Below are 19411 nucleotides of genomic sequence, written 5' to 3' on the forward strand. Positions count from 1 at the left end.
CAGTTCCCTGTACGTACCAGGATCAGTCCAGGACACCTGGGTTGTGACTCCGCACCAGCGGGTGGAGACAGAGCAAAACTTGTGGGCGGAGCCATATATAAGCCCCTGTGCCAGTCACAGCCCCTCAGTCTTACTCTGTCTCCAGCAGGTGGTGCAGGTGCAGTCACAGCCTCTGCCTGCACTGATTGTGGTAGTTAGGTTTCTTTTTTCAGATTTTTCTCTTTTGAGTTTAATTTCCTTTTAAATTTGGCTGTTTTTTAGTGAGTGGTGTCCTGTCTGCCCTGCCTCCCAGGGGGGCTGTGAGGTTCTGAGGGGACCACCCCCCCCTGGTTGAGGCCGCTGCTAGGGTCGAGGACCCGGCTTACTAGTAGCAGCGTTAGGGGTTGACACCGGGGAGCCCGGTTCACTCACCCCTCTTGCAACAGGGCTTCAGGACCGTGGACAGCGACAAGCGGTAAAAAAAAAAAAAAAAAAAAAAAAAGTTTCTATTTTTCTTTGTTTGCGCCGGCTCTCTGCTACTTAGTGCTGCCGCTCCGGTTTTTTCGGGGGGGAGGTGCTGGTCGCGGGGGGGTAGTCGTGGCGTTATTTTGGTAAAAAAAAAAAAAAAAGAAGTTTCTAATTTTTTTTCTGTCAGCGCTTGTATTTCCCGCATTTTTTTGCTGCCATGCCTCGCGGCTCTTCTTGCCGGGCCTGCGGCTCGGCGCGCGCGCGGCTTTCGAGGGACGGCCTCTGTGCTTCTTGTCTCCCGGGCGATGAAGGCTCGTCGGGGGCGTCTCGGGGGGTCCGTTCTCGGCCCGCGCGTTCGCCACCGCGCGCCAGTGCTCTGCCTGACAAACAGCAGGATCTTTTCCCGCTCAGCGCGGGAGTGGCGGCCATTTTGGCCACAGGCAAGGAAATCAGGCGGGAGCCGGCAGGGAACTCTGCTATGCCTCCACCGCTTTCTCCGCAGTCAAGTCTTGCGGGGGGGGTCGCTCCGGAGAGGTCTCGGTCTCGGGAGGGTTCCGGACTCGATTCCTCGGACTCGGCTTCTTTTTCAGAAGATTTTGCGCTTCTTCTACGCAAAGTCCTTAAGTGTAAGCGCAGTAGGCGTAGGCGAAAAGGAGCCTCCGAGGGGGGCCTTAGTAAGCATGCCTCAAAGAAGCGGACGACTGGAGAAGTCGAGGGGTCCGTCAGACAGCCCCCGCGGGGGAAGCAATCCCTGCGGGGAGTCCCACAGGACTCGGAATCGGAGTTTTCCTCCTCGACTGACACGGATCCTGCCGAAGAGCCCCTGATGGGGGCTGAGGACACAACGGCGGACGGCTCCTCCCAGCCTAGAGCGAGCAAAGGAACTCAGGCAGTTGAGGGAGATGATCCCAAAGTGGTCCGCCTCTTCCGTAGAGACGAACTGATACCTCTAATCCCGGCTATTCTTAAGGAGCTAGGAATTGAGGCTCCGTAAGTGGGGGTCCGTCAGGAGGCCAACATGGATCCGGTTTTGCTAGGTCTCACGGGACCGGCAGTGGCTTTTCCTTTTTCATTTTTCGTCCACGGATATTTTGTTTAAAGAATGGGATACCCCGGAGCTGGGTCTCAAGGTCAGTAAGGCCATGGATAAACTGTATCCACTCCCTGAAGATGCGCTAGACCTTCTCAAATTTCCGAAAGTGGATTCAGCAGTCTCGGCGGTGACAAAACGGTCTACTATCCCGGTTACAGGAGCGACGGCTCTCAAGGATATCCAGGACAGGAAGCTGGAGGTACAGCTTAAGAAGATTTTTGAGGTGTCCGCTCTAGGAGTACGGGCCGCTATCTGTACTAACTTCGCAATGCGGGCTAGTCTGCGCTGGGCCCAAGTTCTTCAGGCGAATGCTGATCTCTCCCCGGAAGAGGCGTCTCAAGCTGATCGTCTTGAGGCGGCAATAGCGTATGGAGCAGATGCTTTACATGATCTATTACGGACCTCTGCCAGATCCATGGTAGCGTCTGTTTCGGCGCGTCGCCTTTTGTGGTTACGAAACTGGGCAGCGGATGGCTCTTCTAAAGCTCACCTTGGAGCACTGCCATTCAAAGGTAAGCTGCTATTTGGCAAAGAATTGGATGACCTGATGATCTCCCTAGGAGAGAACAGGGCTTTTAGGCTGCCTGAGGATAAGTACAGAGCGCGGTCCTCCTTCTCCTCCAGGTCACGCTTCCGTGGTTCCAGAAAATCACGTCCTTCTCGTTCCTCGGGTCCCTCGTACAGGTCTTCTTCCTCCCGGGCCTCTCAGTGGCAGCAATCCTTTCGAGGAAAGCGGTTTGGCAAACAGGGAGGAACCTCGAGCGCGGGAGCTCACAAGGGACCGCAATGAAATGCGGTCGGTCCAATCCTCGCCTCAGTCTCTGCACGAGATCCCAAATGTCGGGGCGCGGTTAACGTTGTTTTTCGAGGATTGGGCCAGAGTTACTTCGGACCAGTGGGTCCTCGACGTGATAAGACACGGTTACGCATTAGATTTTGTTCGAATTCCAGCGGACAAGTTCCTAGTCTCTCCTTGCAAAGCTCCGACCAAAAAGGTGGCAGTGCTAGACACCATCCGGCGCTTGGAAAGCTTGGGAGCTATCGTTCCGGTCCCTATCCATCAGCGCGGCAAAGGCCGTTACTCCATTTACTTCATAGTCCCAAAGAAAGACGGCACGTCAAGGCCGATCTTGGACCTCAAAGGCGTAAACAGATGTCTACGCGTTCCTCACTTCAAGATGGAGACGATTCGTTCGGTTATTGCCTCGGTAAGGCCAGGCGAATTCTTGGCTTCTCTGGACCTCACGGAGGCGTACCTGCACGTGGGAATTCGGCCGGAGTTCCAGAAATTCCTAAGGTTTTGCATCCTGGGGCGGCATTTTCAGTTCCGGGCGCTACCGTTTGGTCTAGCAACCGCTCCTCGCACGTTCACAAAAGTGATGGTGGTAGTTGCGGCGCAACTACGCCGAGAAGGTCTCCTGGTTCACCCTTACCTGGACGATTGGTTGATTCGCGCAAAATCCAAGCCTCTGTGTCAGCAAGCAGTGGCCAGAGTCCTCCAGGTGTTACAGTCTCTAGGCTGGGTGGTCAATTTCAGCAAAAGTCAACTGGTACCGACTCAGACCCTAGAATACCTCGGAGCTCTTTTCGACACAAGGAACGGCAAAGTGATCTTGTCCCAGGAACGCAGGGACAAGCTACAGTCTCAGGTGCGACGATTGCTCTCTCTTCACAGTCCTCGAGTTTGCGATTATCTGACGGTCCTGGGCTCGATGGCTTCAACAATAGCTCTCGTTCCCTGGGCGTTCGCTCATCTGCGGCCGTTGCAGTCCTTACTATCCCGATGGCGGCCGGTCTCGGAGGAGTTTTTCCTGCCTCTTCCACTCGAGGGCCAAGCGAGATCCAGCCTCCACTGGTGGCTCGACTCCAAGCATCTCTCCTGTGGAGTGTCCCTACTGGTACCCAAATGGACGGTAGTGACTACGGATGCCAGTCTCTCCGGCTGGGGAGCAGTTTGCCTAGGAAGGTCGGTCCAGGGGCTGTGGACAGCTTCTCAAACCCAGTGGTCTATCAACAGACTAGAGACCAGAGCGGTCCGTCTAGCTCTCCAAGCCTTTTTACCGTTACTAAGCGGAAAGGCGGTCCGAGTTCTATCGGACAATGCAACCACTGTGGCCTACATCAATCGACAAGGAGGGACGCGGAGTCCACAGGTGGCTGCAGAGGCACAGCTCTTGATGACCTGGTCAGAACAAAATCTCAGCAACATAGCAGCCTCTCACATTGCCGGGGTAGACAATGTACAGGCGAATTTTCTAAGTCGTCATCACCTCGATCCCGGAGAGTGGGAGTTGGCGGACGAAGCTTTTCGGCTCATCTGCAGAACATGGGGAGTTCCCCACATGGATCTGATGGCCACATGGGACAACGCGAAGGCTCCACGATTCTTCAGTCGGCGTCGAGAACGGGGAGCAGAAGGCGTCGACGCTCTGGTACTTCCATGGCCGACGGATGTACTCCTTTACGTGTTTCCCCCGTGGCCGATGATAGGCAAGATTCTTCGGCGCATAGAATTGCACCCGTTTCATGTGATCATGGTAGCACCGGAATGGCCGCGTCGTCCGTGGTTCGCAGATCTCATCCAGCTGTCAGTGTCGTTACCCATTCGTCTCCAGGGGTTCGCGGGGCTCCTACGTCAGGGCCCCGTCTGTTTGGAGGATGCGGATCACTTTTGTCTCGCGGCATGGCTTTTGAGAGGAATCATCTGAAGAAAAAAGGTTACTCAGACGCGGTGATAGCTACTTTGCTGAGGTCCAGGAAACAGTCTACGTTTCTTGCTTATGTCCGGGTCTGGACGGTTTTTGAGGATTGGTGCGTGCAGCGAGGGTTGGATCCCTTTTCTGCTTCAGTCTCAGATATTCTAACGTTTCTTCAAGCCGGTCTGACCAAAGGTTTGGCGTGCAGTTTGCTACGGGTCCAGGTGGCGGCTCTTGGTTGTTTGCGGGGTAAGGTCCAAGGAACCTCCCTGGCTCTTCATCCTGATATTGCCCGTTTTCTTCGAGGGGCAAAACACCTCCGTCCTCCATTGCGTCCCCCCTGTCCGTCTTGGAACCTTAACTGGGTTCTTTCCGCTCTAAGCTCCGCTCCTTTTGAGCCATTGAAGCGTACAACTATTAAGGACCTTACTTTGAAGACGGTGTTTTTGGTGGCAATTGCCTCTGCTCGGCGTATTTCCGAATTGCAGGCGCTGTCCTGTAGGGAACCGTTCTTGCAGATTTCCGATTCCGGAGTATCCTTGAGGACTGTTCCTTCCTTCCTTCCTAAAGTGGTGTCGTCTTTTCACGTCAATCAGTCAGTGGAGTTACCGGCTTTCACGGTCGGGGAGTCCACTGATCCCCAGTTCAAAGAACTGCGAAAGCTGGACGTGCGAAGGTCTCTTCTTCATTATTTGGAGGTTACTAATCCGTTCCGGGTAACCAACCATCTGTTCGTTTTGTTCTCAGGGCCAAAGAAAGGAGCCGCAGCGTCCCGCACAACGATTGCGCGTTGGCTTAAACAGGCTATTGATTCAGCGTACTTGGTAAAGGGTAAGCCGCTTCCGGTGGGTCTTCGGGCTCATTCGACTCGTTCCCAGGCTGCGTCCTGGGCAGAAGCTTCACAGGTATCGCCTCAGGAGATTTGCAGGGCGGCTACCTGGAAGTCCATGCATACCTTTATCAGGCATTACCGATTGGATGTCCGGGCTACCGATTCCGGGGGATTTGGAGAGAGGGTACTCCGAGCGGGACTCTCTGCTTCCCACCCTCGGTAGGTTTGCTCTGGTACATCCCAGGTGTCCTGGACTGATCCTGGTACGTACAGGGAAAGGAAAATTAGTTTCTTACCTGATAATTTTCGTTCCTGTAGTACCAAGGATCAGTCCAGGATCCCACCCGCAGGGCTTCGCTACAGTAACGGAGAGTCCGCTCATAATTTCTTAAGTTCTGCTGTTCGCTTGTTTTAGCTCTCCCGGTTGGGGAGCCCAGTTCAAGTTGGAGTTTTTCGATGTTAGTTTGAATTTTTCTAGCCAGTTTGTTACTTGGTTGCATTGCTGCTTTGACATTACGTATGACTGAGGGGCTGTGACTGGCACAGGGGCTTATATATGGCTCCGCCCACAAGTTTTGCTCTGTCTCCACCCGCTGGTGCGGAGTCACAACCCAGGTGTCCTGGACTGATCCTTGGTACTACAGGAACGAAAATTATCAGGTAAGAAACTAATTTTCCTTTACAATAAATCGTTAAAGACAATCAATTGTTTAGTGAAGTAGTCATGACCAGGTGTACCAATAAGATACTGTTCACGGGTAAAATTCATATTCATAGTGTTACAATTATGTTTATTGTGATATAGAGTTCATAGACTATTTTACTCCACATTCTTAGAATAGTGCTGTGTGTTGGTGCTTTTCTGCCTATTCCTGTATATTTTCTGTTCTCCAGTCTCTTTATAAAATGCTTGTTTAAAAAGCCATGTTTTGAGATCTCTTTGTAATCTGATCTCTAGAGGCATTGTGTAGCAAAGTGTGGGGCCTGCTAAAGATAAGCAGCAGAGAGAGTCTGAGTCAGGACAGTGCTTTAGACAGCAGGCGGCTCTGCACTCTCTGTTCTCTAGCAGCAGCGTGAAGCTCTCCAGCCAGAGGAAGCTGCCCCAGTGCAGCCTGTTCCTCCTCCTTGATCCTGCATGTACTTCTGCAAAAGGAAACAGGACAAAAAGAACAGTCCCTCCTTTTCCAGGCAAACTTCTCCCCGGCTTAAGCAGCTTGTACTGCTTTATCTTTTCTTCCTGGAACTTTCGGCTGTAGCCTCAGGTTCCTTTATCTGGCTCTTCCTTATTCCATTCTGCATAGGGGGCTTGTTTATGTATGTACCAGGGACTGGTGAGGTACCATTTTTTCTCTCTCTTTGCCTTTCACAGGAGGTGTGGAGGCCACGTGTTGGGGGGAACCTACCCGCAGGCCACCGGCTGCCGGAGGGTGAGGCTGCAATGCTCAGTTGGCCTGGGTGGATGGCAGTGCTGTCTGCCTTCCTTTGTCTTCCTCCCCTCCTCAAGCAGTCTCCAGAGCCCAAGCTCAGCCAGACTGGGGAGCTTGACTTGCCACCGCAAATCCTATCCTGCAGTGGTTAAAGACAAAGCTCAGAAGAGAGGGGGAGGCCCTGAGAGAGAGCTCCTGTGTGTGTATGAGAGAGAGAGAGAGGACTCCTGCGTGTGTGTAAGAAAGAGAGAGAGCTCCTGGTTTGTGTATGAGAGAGAGAAAAAGCCGAAGTGTGTGATTGAGAGAGAACATGTATGTGTGTGTGAGAGAGTGAGTCTGCAGAAGAGTACATAGAGTATCTGGCACCTGTGGCGGATACTTCTTTGGCACCCCCCCCCCCCCATATATAAATTTAAAGTGTCCTAAACATCGATAAAATATTTCTTCCAGGACTAGAAGGATGGTAGTCCTCACATATGGGTTTCATCATCAGATGGAGCCCTGTCACGGAATACTTTTGTCAAAGTTTCTAGAACTTTGACTGGCACACTGAGCATGCCCAGCATGCCACTATCCCTGTAGCCACCAGGGGTCCCCCTTCAGCCTCTTTTTTTCCACACAGAAGTTACTTCGCAGTTTAGGAGCTCTGTGAGAAATTTCTCACAACTTTCCTCACAGAAATATTTGAAGTTTATCATCTTAAAAAATCCCTCACTGGGGTCCTCCATCGCGCTCCGTTCCCTCTGATGCTCGGTAAGTGTGTTTCCGTACTTGCGGTCGGTTCCTGGTGGCTTACTGCCATGGTGCCTGATGGTCGCCGACCGCACGCCCGCCATTTTTCAGCATGGTGACAGTGTTTAGAAAATGCCCCGAGTGTCCGAGGACCATGTCCATAATGAACCCGCATGAAGTTTGCATTTTATTTATTTATTTATTTATTTTATTTGGGGTTTTTTTATATACCGAAGTATAGCGTTTTGCCTTCACTCCGGTTTACAGGATAACAACGTAATACATACAAATATCTTATAACTATCTTTAACATTCAAAGAGTAGAACCTTATTTAACATATTAAATGGGAAAATTATATACAGGAGATAATCTATACGAAGATATAATATATGATATTCATTAGCTATTATGTGGAACAAATAGCAATCTGAGCAGGGGAGGGATAATGTATGAAATGGGTCTGGGAAGGAGCTAGGGGTATGTTAGGTGGTTTCAGGTAAAGACTTGATAAGGTTGCATGAGGAACGAGGGCGATGAAAGGGGAGGTGAGAGGGGAAGAAGCGGGTAGGGGGGGGGGGAGGGGAGAAAGTGTTTAATAGAGGGGATCGTCGAAGGAATGGGAGCGTCAATGTGTAATGGTTCGAAAGGGGGTGGATTTCTTAACCCACGCCATCTCTAAAAGTTTGGCTGAATAACCATGTTTTTAGTTCTTTTTTGAATGCTTTGATGTTATGAATTGAGCTTAAATGTTGTGGAATGTTGTTCCATAAGTTTGGGCCTGCTATGGAGAAAGCTCTGTTCCTGGTGTTGGTGAGTTTGGCTTGAGGAAGTGATGGAATTTCAAGTTGAAGTTTATTGGCAGATCTGGTCATTCTTTGAGGTTTGTGTGTTATGATAAGTTCATTGAGAGCTGTGTTGTCCGTTGAATGTATTGCATTGTGAACTATTGTTAATGCTTTGAATTTGATTCTCTGGTCTATTGGGAGCCAGTGAAGTGATTTAAGAACTGGGGTGATATGGTCAGACTTTTTTTTCCCGGTTAGTATTCTTGCTGCGGCGTTTTGTAATAGTTGCAGAGGTTTTAAGGTGGTTTTTGGTAGTCCAATCAGGAGGGAGTTACAGTAGTCGATGCTGTTGAAGATGAGTGATTGTAGAATTGTTCGGAAATCGTGCTGGTGAAGTAGCGGTTTAAGATGCTTGAGGACGTGCAGTTTGTGGAAACCTTCTTTGGTTTTAAAAGCAATGTTCTGTTTTAGGTTGAGTTCGTTGTCGATCCAGATTCCTAGGTCTCTTGTTGAATTTTTTAGTTGGATGTTGATGTTTTCTATTTGTAGGGAGAGGGAAGTGGAGGATTGTGTAGTGTTGTTTCTTCCTATTAGTATGCATTCTGTTTTTTTCATGTTGAGGCATAACTTTAGGTAGTTCAGCATGTCTCTGATGGTGCTTAGGTGTTTGGCTGCGGTGCTTAATGTTTCTTCTATTGTGGATGTTATTGGGAAGAGGAGTTGGATGTCATCGGCGTACATGTAGAAAGTAACTCCGATGGTTGATAGGAGGTGGCATAGAGGGAGTAGATATAAATTAAAGAGGGTCGCCGAGAGTGCTGATCCCTGTGGTACGCCGGTTTCGAGTGGGAGAGGATTTGAAGATTGGTTATTAATGGTAACCTTGAAGAATCTGTCTTTCAGGAATGATTTGAACAAGTTGAGGGTTTTGCCTGTGAGTCCAATGCTGGCTAATCTCGACAGTAGGCATGTGTGGTCTACGGTATCGAAGGCTGCGGATAGATCAAGTAGGATGAGGATGTGGCTTAGGTTGTTGTCGAAGCTCCTGATTATCTTGTTTGTTAGGTTGACGAGGAGAGTTTCTGTGCTGCGGTTTTTCCTGAATCCATGTTGGGCGTCGTGGAGAATGTTGTTGTCCTCAAGGTGTTCGTTGAGTTGTGTGAGAGCTGCTTTCTCGGTCATTTTTGCGATTAGGGGGAGGTTTGAGATTGGTCTGTAGTTGTTTAGGTCTGTGGGATCTAGGTTCTTCTTTTTTAGTATGGGGGTGATAGTTGCGGTTTTTAGTTCTGCTGGTAGCTCTCCTTCTTCAAGGGATTTGTTAATGATGGCGGCGATTGTTGGAGCGATAATGTGTGCTATTTCTTTCATACTTCGTGTTGGGATAGTATCAAGGTCATGGCGAGCAGGGTTGGTTTTTTTTAGCATTTTTTCTGTTTCCAAGTTTGATATGGGCTTGAATTCTGACCACGGGGATATGGCATTTGTTCCGAGTTTGTCTTCTGTGGATGTGTTGTTTTGAAAGTTGTTTGTTATTTTGCTTATTTTGTTTTTAAAGAATGTAGCTAGGTCGTGGCTTAGGTTGTTTGAGGAATTTGTGTTGGTGTTGCTGTTTTCTTCAGTGAGGTTTCTGACGATATTGAATAATGCATTAGAGTTATTTGTTGCGTTCTTTATCTTTTGGCTGTAGTAGTCGCGCTTGGTGTTTGTGATTGATTTTTTGTATATGGCGAGTTGAGTGCGGTATCTTTGAAGGGTCGTTGAGCATTTTGTTTTCTTCCACTCTTTTTCCAGTCTTCTGAGGTTAGATTTCAGCGATTTGAGTTGTGTGTTGAACCAAGGGTTTTTCTTATCTCTGGTTTTTCTTAGTAGTTTTGTTTTTTTGGGGTTTATGTTATTAGCTGTTTGTTCTGTTAGGTATATCCAGGATTGTATTGCTCTGTTGCTGGTGGAGAGGTCCAGGTTATTGAGTTGTTTTCCTAGCTCTTGTTTTAATAGGTTTAGTTGAAAGGGAGGTCTGTAAGTAAATGAGGTGATATTGTTATCATTTGACGGTGTGTTGTCTTGTATGGTTGTTCTGCATCGTAGTAGGAGGTGGTCTGACCATGGGATTGGGTTGGCTGAGACGGATGTGTCATAAAAGTGGTGACTGGTGAAGATTAGGTCCAAGGTGTGTCCTGCCTTGTGAGTGGGGAAGTTTACTTGTTGCATCATACGAAGGCTGGCAAGCATGTCTATTAGGGTTTGGCTGTTTTGTGATCTGGGGTTGTCATCTATGTGGAGGTTGAAGTCTCCTAGGATTATTGTGGGTTTCTTTGTGTTGATGTTTGTGATTAGGTATTCCAGTAGTGGGGAAATATCATTTTCTAGTAGCTTGGGGGGACAGTAGATCAGGTAAATCTGTAGGCATTCTGAGTCGAAGAGAGCGATTTCATATTTATTGGGAAGGTTGTTGTTGATCCTAATCATTGCGAGGTTCTTTTTTATTATTAAGAGAAGTCCTCCTCCTCTGCGTGTCTTACGAGGGATTGAGAATAAGTTGTAGTCGTTGTTGGTGATCTGATTCAGTATCACTTGATCAGTGTTTTTAAACCAAGTTTCTGTAATTGCTATGAAGTCGGGGTTTGTGTCTTGTATCAGGTCAGATATTAGCATGAATTTTTTTGTCAGAGACTGTGCGTTTAGAAGGAAGAAGGTGAGGTAGATTAGGTTTTTGATATTTTTTTTGATAGGGATGCTTATAAGGTGTCTGAATCCTGTTTGTGGAGGCATCTTGTTGTTTGTGGAGTTGTTTAGAGGTTGTTTGTAGTTCTGGTGTTCTTCCGTGTTCTTGCTTATTTGTTTGGTTTTGTTGGTTTGTAGGCTTTATGTTTAAGTGAGGGAGAGGTGAAGGATGATGATCGCTTTTTTGAAACGTCTTGATGGGAGTTTGTGCTGTGTGTTAAGAGATGATTGTGTGGTTGCTTGAAAGGTTTCGAAAGAGGTTTTGTTTGGAATTTGTTTGGACTAGGATAGAGTATGTTTGTTGTGCTGACTGCACAGGGTTCCTCTGAGGTTTTGTTTTTGGGAGGGTGGCAGGAGGGCACGTTTGTTGTGGTTAATTCGTCAGACGAAAGGAGGGATTGAGGGATGGACTGTTATTAGCGTTTCATGTGTTGGAAGCTTGGTGCGATTTAGGAATTTGATGATAATCAAGAGATTCTAAAACTTGGTTTTAGGTGGTCTGTCGGGCCGCTCTACGGGGCTGCACTAAGGGGCGCACAAAGGGGCAAGCCCCTTTGTTGCGCTCCTTATGCGCGCGACGCCTCGAGAGCAGGTGGGGATTTAAATCCCCTCGTAGGTCGCGGGTTCGTGACGTCGTCTGTGCGTCTCGTTCGGGCCTCGTTCGGGTTCGGGTGCGAGCGTGTTGGCCGGGTAGTCACGTGTCCGGTGTTGGGCCGTCGTGGGTAGGGCGAGTAAAAGCGGGCCTTACCCCGATGGGTCCCGGCGCCGGCTGCGCGGCCCCTCCTCCCAGCTCCTACAGTGGTCGATCGGCGGGAAGTGGACGTCCGGAGGTTCGTCTGTCCGGCGGAGCGAAGAGGACGCCTCGAGAGCAGGTGGGGATTTAAATCCCCTCGTAGGTCGCGGGTTCGTGACGTCGTCTGTGCGTCTCGTTCGGGTTCGGGTGCGAGCGTGTTGGCCGGGTAGTCACGTGTCCGGTGTTGGGCCGTCGTGGGTAGGGCGAGTAAAAGCGGGCCTTACCCCGATGCTTAGGCCCCCTCACATGACATCCATCGATGTCCCAGTTGTGCACAAATGACCCCCAAAGGCCGTTGCGCTTGCCTGGATAAGATGGAGCAGTTGTTTGCTTCAAAACATACTGCTCCATCGACGCCAGTTCAAGTGCCACCAACCGTGGAGGATCCATCGACCTCTGAGACGCTTTGCCAGGAACACTGTGGACAGGGTGACCATCCGTCACTGACTCCATCGAAGACATCGGTGTCATCGTCCTCTGTGCTGGAGAAGGACCGGACCGAGCACCGAGGAAACACTGACAACAGCACCGACGGGCATCCCCGACCGGCACCGATACCGCAGCAGAATTGACTTCCATCAAGCTGCCTGCGAAGAGGGCCCAGGGAAAGGAGCCCTCATCCTCCTCTGGACCCGGGTCCCCTAGGTGTTCCCCACTGATACCGCTGCCGGGCACCGAGACTCCATGGCCTCCGTGGAAGCTCCGGTGATGCCTAGCCTGCCTTCTACCCCAGTTGCCGTGCCATCCATGCCGGCTTTCTGGGAGGAATTGGACCGCATGGTCCAAGAGGCAGTGCTGAAAGCCTTACGAGGCTTTCAATCACCACCGGGCCGCCATGCCGGCCCTGGAACTGGCTTCCTCTATGTTCGCACTGCTCCTCAAGTGCCTCGATATGCTCATCAGTGCCTTACCGACTCCTCTGCCACAGATACGGTGGCACCAAGCTGTCCATCATGGCCTCCGCAGGTCCCGATTCCAATACCGGGTTCCTCGGAGGAGGAAGAATCAATTCCCGGCCAGATCCCTCCATGGGAGCCATCGATGCTGGAGCCCATGCCAGGGCCATCGGGGCTACCGGTGCCCAAGCAGACCTCATCTGCTCAGATTCCATCAATGCCGGTGTCGCATCCATCGATGCTTTCCTGCCTTTTCGGCTTTGGCATACTTCCTCCTTCAGGAAGTCCACTAGGAGAAGGGGAAATTCCCTGTAATCCATGGGAAGATGCATCCTCAGATAATTCTTCACGAATTTCTGAGGACTAGCTCTCAGAGCCTTCACCCCCGGAAGAAAGGCGACGATCTCCTCCGAAAGACCTCTCCTTTGCCAGTTTTGTCAAAGAGATGTCTGAGACTATCCCGTTTTCACTAATTACGGAGGAAGATGCTCGCCACAAGATGTTGGAGGTCTTACAATTCGTAGATGCTTCAAAGGAAATAATGGCAATACCTGTGCATGAAGTTCTTCTAGACCTCTTGCACCGCCTGTGGGACCATCCAGGTACAGTTCCTCCAGTCAGTAGAAAGACAGATGCTACGTACCTGGTTCAACAACCCAAGGTTTTCAAAAAAGTCAGCTGCCCCACCACTCTGTAGTCATGGAATTAGCTCAGAAAAGGGCTAAACGATCCCATCCACACTCCTCTGCCCCTCCTGTAAAGGATCAGAAGGCATTGGATGCGTTGGGACGAAGAGTTTCCAAGTGTCCATGTTGATAGCGCAAATAACAGCTTATCAATTATTCATGACCCAATATAGTAGAAATCTCTGGAAACAAGTCCAGGAGTTTGCGGAGACATTACTTCAGCAGCATCAGGAGACTTTGCCTCCATCCTACAAAAAGAATTGGAAGCAGGCAAACATGAAGTCAGAGCTGCCTTTGATTCTTTTGAAACAGCATCCAGAATTTCAGCAGCGGGCATCAGTGCTAGGCTCTGGGCCTGGCTCAAGGCCTCAGACCTACACCCGGAAGTGCAGGAGAAACTGGCAGATCTACCCTGTACAGGAGACAACCTGTTCGAGGACAAGATCCAGGATGCAATGGCCCAGTTAAAAGACCACCATGAGACCCTGCGCCAGTTGTCAACTGTCTCCCCAGATGACACGTGGGGATCACACGTGGGGAACCCAGGAAACAATTCTACAGGCCACGCAGATATTACCTTCCTGCATCCCGTGCACGACCGGCTTGGGTACTTCAGAGGGGACATGCGCACCAAGCAAGAACACCTAGACCGCAACCAGCTCCACAAGCTGGCCCTTCGGCTGGATTTTGACTCCTTTCCAGAGAGCAGCAGCCATTCTCCAGTGGAGGGTCGCCTTTGCCACTTTGCAACAAATTGGCATTCAATTACCATGGACCAGTGGGTATTGTCCATCATAGCCCACGGTTACCCTCTAAATTTTTCAAAAATACCTCTTGACTTCCCACCCAATCCATTCTGGAGTTGGGAAGATCACACAGGACTACTCGAGTCAGAGCTCTCGACCCTTCTGTCGGTCAGAGCCGTGGAACCGGTTCCACCGAATCAGCAGGAAGGGGGTTCTACTCCAGTTTTTTCCTAATTCCAAAAAAGACCGGTGACCTCCGACCTATTCTGGATCTCCGTGCCTTGAACACATTTCTTCACAAGGAACTGTTCAGAATGGTATCCCTGGACACCTTGCTTCCCCTACTACAACAAGGGGATTGGCTCTGCTCTCTGGACCTTCAAGACACATATGCCCACATTGCAATCTTCCCTCCTCATCGCAATTATCTGCGATTCGTGGTGGGTCACAGTCACTATCAATACAAGGTACTGCCATTTGGCCTGGCCTCTGTGCCCTGAGTCTTTACGAAGTGCCTGGCAGTCGTGGCTGCACAATTACACAGCAGAGGCATATACATTTTTCCATACCTGGATGACTGGCTCATAAAAAGCCAGTCCAAAACAGGAGCCCTCGACTCCCTCAGCCTCATCATAAGGCTTCTCAACTCATTGGGATTTTTAATCAGTTACTCCAAATCCCATGTGACACCGTCTCACCATCTCTCCTTCATAGGAGCAGAACTGGACACGACCCTAGCTAAGACATTCTTACCAAAGACCGCGTGATAACGCTGTCCAATTTGGCCAGCTCCATCAGCCATCGAAAACCACCTTGGCTGGCCACTTGCTCAAGTTGCTCGGCCATATGGCATCAGCAGACTACATCACCCCAATGGCCCGATTAGCCATGAGAGTGACACAATGGACTCTCAGTGGCGACAAGCTACGCAATCGCTTTCGTCCCTGGTACACATTACCAGCCAGCTTTGTCTGTCCCTTACATGGTGGCCACACAAAGTCAACTTGCAAATAGGTCTTCCTTTCCAACAATCGGCTCCTCAGGTGACCCTAACCATGGACACCTCCAACCTCGGTTGGGGAGCCCATATCCGAGGTCTTCAAACTCAAGGGACTTGGACAATAGCCGAAGCAACCTCTCAGATCAACTTTCTGGAGATTCGGGCGATACAGTATGCCCTGTATGCATTCCAGGGCTGCCTCTCCATCAAAGTTGTCCTGATCCAAACAGACAATCAAATTGCAATGTGGTACCTCAACAAACAAAGGGACATGGGCTCTTACCTGCTCTGCCAGGAGGTGGCGCAGATTTGGGCCTGGGCCCTGTCGCACTCCATGCTACTGCGAGCCACTTATCTAGCAGGCACAGAGAATGCACAGGCGGACCCCCTCAGCTGACGTTTCCATCACCTCAGCTGACGTTTCCAACCCCTTTCTTATGTTCTTAAGTGGTCTCTGGATCCCTCTGTTGCGAGCAGACTCTTCCACAGGTGGGATCAGCCGACCGTCGACCTCTTTGCGTCCAGTCAGAAACACAAATGGAATGCTTCTGCTCCCTACACAGGGATCGAAGAACACCAACCATGGATGCCTTCGCCCGTCCCTGGAACACAGGTCTCCTATACGCTTATCCTCTGATTCCGTTGATAGCCAAGACTCTCGTGAAGCTACAACAGAACTGAGGCTTAATGATACTCATAGCCCCGAATTGGCCCCGCCAAGTTTGGTTCCCCATACTTCGAGACCTCTCTGTCCAGGATCTCATTCGCCTGGGCACGGCACCCAACTTCATCACACAGAATCACGGCATGCTACGCCACCCGAACCTCCAGACCTTGTCTCTGACAGCCTGGATGTTGAAAGGTTGATTCTACAACCACTCAATCTTTCTACTGGCGTCTCTCAAGTCCTTGTAGCTTCAAGGAAGCCTTCCACGCGGAAATCTTACCGCTCTAAATGGAAGAGGTTTACCTTGTGATGCACACAGAAGAGCTTGGATCCCTTTTCTTGCCCCACATTGCATCTGTTAGACTATCTCTAGCACCTCTCGGAATCTGGTCTCCAGACATCATCTATCCAAGTACACCTTAGTGACATCTCTGCTTACCATCAGGGAGTAGAGGATGCCCCTATAACGGCTCAACCCTAGTGAGTCACTTCATGAGAGGCTTACTACAGCTTAAGCCTCCTCTTCGGCCACCAGTCATGGCATGGGACCTCAATGCGGTTCTTGCACGGCTCATGCATACTCCTTTTGAGCCCTTGCACTCCTGCAAACCCAGATACCTTACATGCAGGCCAATACAGTACAGTGCGCTCCGACAGAGCGCACTGTTAGCCTGCTCTTGGACACGCGTTTTCCCTTACCCCTTATTCAGTAAGGGGCGGAAAACGCGTGTCCAACCCCCGCGGCACCTAATAGCGCCCTCAACATGCAAATGCATGTTGATGGCCCTATTAGGTATTCCCAGCGATACAGAAAGTAAAATGTGCAGCCAAGCCGCATATTTTACTTTACGAAATTAGTGCTTACCCAAAGGTAGGCGCTAGTTTTCTGCCGGCACCGGGAAAGTGCACAGAAAAGCAGTAAAAACTGCTTTTCTGTGCACCCTCCAACTTAATATCATAGCGATATTAAGTCGGAGGACCCGAAGGGTAAAAAAAAGCAAAAAAAATTTAAAATGGGCCGGTGGCTGTCGGGCCGAAAACCGGACGCTCAATTGTGCTGGCGTCCGGTTTCCGAGCCCGTGGCCATCAGCGGGCTCGAGAACCGATGCCGGCAAAATTGAGAGTCAACTGTCAAACCCACTGACAGCCACCGCTCCGGCCTAAAAGAAGGCGCTATGGACGCGCTAGTGTCCCTAGCACCTCCTTTTGCCTGTTTCTACCACACCACCTCATTTGCATACTGTATCGCGCGTACCGGCAAGTGGCCGGTGCGCGCGCCAGGGAGCGGGCGTTCGTCCGCCCTCCCGCGTTTTTACTGAAATGGCCTGATGGAAAGTACTTTTCCTAGTAGCCATCACGTCTGCTCGCAGAGTGAGTGAGTTACAAGCCCTTGTGACCTACTCACCCTACACAAGGTTCCTCTGAGACTGGTGGTTCTTTGCACTCACCCTAAATTCCTTCCTAAGGTGGTAACTGATTTCCATTTAAATCAGTCCATAGTCTTGCCCACTTTCTTTCCAAGACCTCACGCTCACCCAGGTGAGTGAGCACTGCACACCTTGGACTGTAAGCGTGTGCTTGCATTTTATTTAGACCACACCGCAGTCCATAAGAAGTCCACCCAACTCTTTGTCTCGTTTGATTAAAAACAAACTTGGAGTTGCGGTAGGCAAGCAGACCCTCTCTATCTGGTTGGCAGACTGCATGGCATTCTGCTACAAACAAGGAGGCCTTCCACTACAGGGACGAGTGAAGGCACACTCTGTCACAGCAATGGCAACGTCAGTAGTTCACTACCGTTCAGTACCAATTGCCGACATCTGCAGGGCTGCAACATGGGGCTCTCTCCACACCTTTGCAGCTCACTACTGCCTGGACAAGGCTGGATGACAAGATTCCATCTTTGGCCAGTCTGTCCTAAGAAATTTGTTCCCAGTGTAGGAACTCAACTTGTCCTACCTCGACCCGCTGTGAATTTCAGGCTGCCTCATCCTTGCCAACAGCACCCCGGTTGTTGTGCCTGTTGCGGGCTGGTTGGCCTATTCGTATGAAGCGGCCTGTAGCTTGCTGTTCATCCATATGTGAGAACTACCATCCTGCTTGTCCTGGGAGAAAGCAGAGTTGCTTACCTGTAACAGGTGTTCTCCCAGGACAGCAGGATGTTAGTCCTCATGAAACCCGCCTGCCACCCCACGGAGTTGGGTTTAAAACCGTTTTATTATTTTATTTTTCACTCATACTTTTGCTACAAACGAGATTGAAGGGGGACCCCTGGTGGCTACAGGGTTAGTGGCATGCAGGGCATGCTCAGTGTGCCAGTCAAAGTTCTAGAAACTTTGACAAAAGTGTTCCGTGACAGGGCTGCATCTGATGATATCACTCATACGTGAGGACTAACATCCTGCTGTCCTGGGAGAACACCTGTTACAGGTAAGCAACTCTGCTGTATGGATAGTTTTTCTTAAAATGTATAGATTTCATCAGTTATTTTTCTTTCTAGTATCTTGCATAGCATTTTGAGAAGTATCTCTTTGTTCTGTATTTTTGTTCTTGGGATGGAGTCCTCTTATTTAGCTTACCCCTGGTTTTGGAGCCAAAAGGCTGTATGTTCAAATCCTACAATCTCCATTTGGAAAAATAACGCTGTGGCACTGTGGAGTGAATAGCAAGTAGGGATGTGCAGCCAGAAACAATACGTTTTTGTTTTGGGTTTTTTTTTTTTTTTGGTTAGTTTTATTTGGTTCATTTTTTAAAATTGGTTTTGTTTTAATTTTCATTTTTTATTAATGTGCATTATTTCAATTTAGTATTCACTAAATCAAAATAGTGCGCATTAAAATTTAAAACAAATGCACATCCCTAACACCAAATGTGGAACCTTTGCCACTTTCTTTCCAGTCCATTTCAGGGCTTACCAGACAATTGGCAAGCTATTGTGGTAGAAACTGCATGTCTGATTCTGAAATGCATTATGATTATAAAATCCACATAAGAACATAAGAAATTGCCATGCTGGGTCAGACCAAGGGTCCATCAAGCCCAGCATCCTGTTTCCAACAGAGGCCAAATCAGGCCACAAGAACCTGGCAAGTACCCAAACACTAAGAAGATCCCATGCTACTGATGCAATTAATAGCAATGGCTATTCCCTAAGTAAACTTGATTAATAGCTGTTAATGGACTTCTCCTCCAAGAAATTATCCAAACCTTTTTTGAACCCAGCTACACTAACTGCACTAACCACATCCTCTGGCAACAAATTCCAGAGCTTTATTGTGCGTTGAGTGAAAAAGAATTTTTCTCCGATTAGTCTTAAATGTGCTACTTGCTAACTTCATGGAGTGCCCCCTAGTCCTTCTATTATTCGAAAGTATAAATAACCGAGTCACATCTACTCGTTCAAGACCTCTCATGATCTTAAAGACCTCTATCATATCCCCCCTCAGCCGTCTCTTCTCCAAGCTGAAAAGTCCTAACCTCTTCAACCTTTCCTCATAGGGAAGCTGTTCCATCCCCTTTATCATTTTGGTAGCCCTTCTCTGTACCTTCTCCATCGCAACTATATGTTTTTTGAGATGCGGCGACCAGAAATGTACACAGTATTCAAGGTGCGGTCTCACCATGGAGCGATACAGAGGCATTATGACATTTCCATTTTATTAATCATTCCCTTCCTAATTATTCCTAATATTCTGTTTGCTTTTTTGACTGCTGCAGCACACTGAGCCACTTGGAACTAGATTGAATGGAGAGGCCATATAGTACAGATAGAGCCTCTAATTTTCAGTGTTTATAAATTGTAAATTTAGGTGATTATTTTCCAGCTAATTAGGGGATTTTTAGGGGTACCAAATATCAGTGTTTTCACAGCCTAGGTACTATTGTGGGG

General features: G+C 49.3%; 1 protein-coding gene across 2 annotated transcripts in view; it reads left to right on the forward strand.

Annotated features, from left to right (window-relative positions):
* PROSER3 (proline and serine rich 3) overlaps nucleotides 1-19411 on the forward strand; it is a 103786-nt gene that overhangs the window by 72075 nt on the left and 12300 nt on the right. The gene's annotated exons all lie outside the window — the stretch shown is intronic.

Source organism: Rhinatrema bivittatum, chromosome 14, assembly GCF_901001135.1.
Source record: "Rhinatrema bivittatum chromosome 14, aRhiBiv1.1, whole genome shotgun sequence".
Taxonomy (NCBI): domain Eukaryota; kingdom Metazoa; phylum Chordata; class Amphibia; order Gymnophiona; family Rhinatrematidae; genus Rhinatrema; species Rhinatrema bivittatum.